Genomic DNA, 4,098 nt, shown 5'->3' with positions numbered 1-4,098 from the left:
CGTGAGCCGCCGTCGGCCAGGCCCAGCCCAGACACGCCCGCGCCCTGCCCCGAGGCTGTGCCAGGGGACTGGGCGATGGGTGCAGACCGGGCACTGAGAGGGCCAAGGCGGGAACTATCCCCAGCCCGGGGAGCCAGGGCACTTGAGTTCTGGGGCGCTTGACAGGCTGAGAGACCTTGGACAGTCGCGGAATCGTCTGTGGTTGAGAGCAGACCCTGTCCACCTTGAGTGGGGCTTGTGAGGGCCCAAGCCGGCAAAGGCCGCAAGTCCTCCTGAATTAGCCAGTGTGTGCGTGTGCTCAGTCGCTCTGTCAAGCCGACTCTGCGACCCCATGGACTGTAGCTCGCCAAGATCCTTGTCCATGGAATTTTCCAGGCAAGAATACTGGAGTGGGTTGCCATTTCCTTCTTCAGGGGATCTTCCCCACCCAGGGATCAAACCCACATCTCTTAAGTCTCCCGCATTGGAAGGCGGATTCTTTACCCCTGTGCTGCCTGGCATTAGCCAGAGGCCAGGCGAAACCCAAGTCACTGGGACCAGTCATCACCGGCCCTGTCTACAGCTTCTCCTCCCCACCATCCGGGTCCCACCGCCCACCATCCTGGGAATTCCCTAGGTTCAAGGGGAAGAGCCTGACACAACTTTCCTGAACACCTCAGTCTGGGCAGCTCCTCACTCCCAAGGCAGAGGTGGGCTGATGGGGTTAGCAACCCCCTCCCCACTCCCTCCACCAACCCCGGAGGAAGGGAGCAGGAAATACATGCTGGGCTGGAAGGGTGAGCACAGGCAGGGCACCTTTCCAACTACCTAGTTTATCTCCAGGGCACTTACTAGAGTGGAAAAAGTATAAAGAAGAAACTGACCAACAATACCTTTTTCCTCCTCCAATGGTTACAACTACACACTCCCCACAATTTGCCGCCGTAGGCTACAAATACTTGAGTATTTATCTGTGTGCACTACAGATCCCCGTACCTTAAGAAAAGCAAAGGAGAGCTCAGGAAATACACTGTAGTCTGAAAGAAACAGAAGAGAAGAGATCTTTGTCAAGGATGCATAATTTTAACATTCACAGCTCTCCTACACCGGAGCAGGGTCTGGGTTGCGTATGGTGATGAGGACACATCTGGGTCCCTTGAATCTTCGGTCTATGCCAGGTCCCAAACAGGCTCCCAAATAGGTTCTGGAACCTGCAACCTTGACTCACACCCTTTCCCACCCCCGCACTGGACTGGCAACCTTCAGGCACCTTGCCTGGGGCTCAGGGTCACAAGCTACACGGCTCGGCTCTCTCTTCCCTGGCAGTTGGACTCCAGGGTCTGACACCCCATCAGGTCCTCTGCCCCAGGTGAATCCAAAGGCAGGATGTGGCATTTCAGGGAGCCTGAGAGGGAGTCCAAAAGCAGGGAGGGGGAGAGTGCCCCCCAGCCCAGGCCTGGTGTTCTGCAGGCTTCCTGAAATTCATTTGCTTCTAGACCTCTTCAGCCTTGCCAAGTTCTGTGTGAAAGATCAGAACAGCTGGAAATTTCTAGCGGGAGAGTGCCAGGTGCTGAATAGGTCCCAGTCTGACTTAGAAACAGTGAGGGGCCAGGGCTGTTTGGGGTTGGCACTCTTCCCTTTGCCAGACGGGCAGGAACTGCTTGCTCTTGGAAGGCATGCCACCCCCAAGCCTGGGCCAAAGCCGCTGTAAACCCCGGACACCAGGCTGGGGACAGAAACTAGGAGCGTCCTCCCTCCTAAGCCCCAGGATGACGACACAAAGGGCCTCCTCTGCTGGCCAAGCAGAAGGGGATGGGCTGACTGGGGAGGGCCGAACCGTCACCCAGTCAAAGCCAGGCAGCTGCAAATGAAACACAGGCCTAGGAAGGCTCCGACAGGCACTCAGTCTTTCCCAGAGCCAAAAAATCCTGGCTAGAGACTTGACTACAGAGCAAGGCAAGGCACTGGGAAATACTTGAAACCAGGCACGACCCCTGGTACTGTTGGACTCCTGACAACAACAGGCGGAGCCAAATGCTTTTTCCCCACCTGGCCCAGACACAAAAATTAAGCTGCCCAGAGGGGACTCAGGGGAGGTGGCAGAGGAGCCAGGGAGGGACCCAGCAGGAAAAGGGAAGCTGGCAGTAAGGTCGTTTTTACCCTGCTCAGAGAGCAGAGCTCTCACACAGCAAGTCTGCAGAGGGGAGAGTTCCTGCTTGGCTTGACAAAAGGCCAGGTCACTCAGGCCCTCTGGAGCCTCTCGCAAGCCACTCTGGGATGTACACGGTGGCTAGGCCACAGGGGTTACCTTCTGTTTGAAGAAGGGTAGGTGGTAGGGGTAGCTGCTGAGGGAGGCCGGCACCCCGCCCCCAACCCCAGGCTGTGACAAGCTTGACCTTCACTCTCAGGACTACCTCAGTCCTTCCATGGCAGGCTCTGCTTGCTTTATTTATTTGCCATGCCATGCAGCTTGCAGGATCTTAGTTTCCTGACCGGGGATTGAACCTGGGCCCTTGTCAGTGAAAGCACCAAGTTCTACCACAAGGGAATTCCCATCAGCCTGCTTTAATTTTTTTTTTTTCCAAGATTTTGTTTTTTGACATGGACCATTATTAAAATCTTTATTGAATTTGTTATAATGTTGCTTCTGTTTTACATTTTGGTCTTTTGGCCAGGAGGCTTGTGGGATCTTAGCTCTTCAACCAGGGATCAAGCTTGCACCCTCTGCATCAGAAGGTGGTGTCTTAACCTTTGGACAGCCAGGGAAGTCCCCAGGCTGCCTTATTTTAAATGCACCTGCACGGTAGCATATTATGGATAACATTTATAAACCCACTAAGGAATGTTCTTTTATTCATATTTCTCCTGATATGTGAAAGGAGGGTTACTTTTTAAAAGTTCCAAAATTAAACAGGAAAAGAGACATCATGTGTTGAGGATGGATTGGGAATCTTAATTTTCTTTATCCTTTGCTGGATCTTGAAAGAAAAAAAAAAGAATAGAAAGACACATACCACTGCACAAGGCTTCTTTAAAAAAAAAAAAAGCTTTCTGAATTTAAAACTAGAGCATGCTCTATAAAAAGAAATTCAGACAAAAAATATAAAGAGCAAAAAATCACCTATTAATCCCACTACCCACTGATAGCCCTGATATCATTATTGTGTATTTTTCCCACACTATTTTCTATGCATGCAGATCCATGTTTTTACATGAGATATAATTATTAACATCAGAGTGTCTTCTTCTTCCTGCCCCTGTCCACTGACGAACATTCTAAACTTGCCTGTTTGGTTTCTCTTCACTTCACTCTTCCACAGAGAGGAAGAATGATCACTTGCTGAGAAAAGCTAAACTGATCTACATAATAAAGGAATGCAGTGAGATGGGATGAGGTCCAGGGTAGGGAAAAGCCTTCTGAACTAGAGTTCCGTACGCAGTTTAGTTTGTAGCACGTTAGAGGCTCAGGAGAAGCGACGGGGTGTAGAGAATTGGGCTTGGAAGACGGGGCTTTGGAGACGGACTGATGTGGTTATTTTTCTGGAGCTCTTTTAATGTTCTTCTAGAGATGTAATTAAATAATGCAATTTATTTCGTATTAATTTGGGCCATTAAGTCCATACAGAGACTGAAATTATGGTCTCCCTGCTCATTTACAAGGGTTATGTTTTTAAAACATGGAGTTGCAGTATATTTCCTTTTTATATCCTTTTTTAAAAATTAAATTTCAGGGCTTCCCTACTGGCTCAGTGGTGAAGAATCCACCTGCTGATGCAGGAGACGTGGGTTCAATCCCTGATCTGGGAAGATCTCACATGCCGAGGAGCACCTAAGCCTGTGCATCCACAACTATTAAGCCTGTACTCTAGTGTCTGGGAGCTTCAGCAAGAGAAGCCACTGCAATGAAAGCCTGCACACCACAATTAGAGTAGCCCCTGCTCGCCGCAACTAGAGAAAAGCCCGAGCAGCAACAAAGACTCAGCGCAGCCAAAACTGAATAAATAAATAACACTATTTTAAAAAATTAAATTTCATGGTCAAGTCAATAAATGGAGATTTTTTTTTTTATCCTTTAAACAGCTGCATGGCTATCCGTTCATCTTCACCGTAATTTATTTA

General features: G+C 49.7%; 1 protein-coding gene across 1 annotated transcript in view; it reads left to right on the top strand.

Annotated features, from left to right (window-relative positions):
• Positions 1-3,749, top strand: part of LOC105005347 — a 12,070-nt gene extending 8,321 nt beyond the window's left edge. Inside the window, exon 4 of the mRNA XM_010863319.1 lies at positions 3,711-3,749. The gene's annotated coding sequence lies outside the window, so the exon portion shown is untranslated. The remainder of the gene's footprint in view (positions 1-3,710) is intronic.
• Positions 3,750-4,098: the final 349 nt, after the last annotated feature.

This window comes from Bison bison, unplaced genomic scaffold (genome assembly GCF_000754665.1).
Source record: "Bison bison bison isolate TAMUID 2011002044 unplaced genomic scaffold, Bison_UMD1.0 scf7180017864489, whole genome shotgun sequence".
NCBI classification, from domain to species: domain Eukaryota; kingdom Metazoa; phylum Chordata; class Mammalia; order Artiodactyla; family Bovidae; genus Bison; species Bison bison.
The sequence above is the reverse complement of the archived record's forward strand: the minus strand, read 5'-3'. Positions and strand labels throughout refer to the sequence as shown.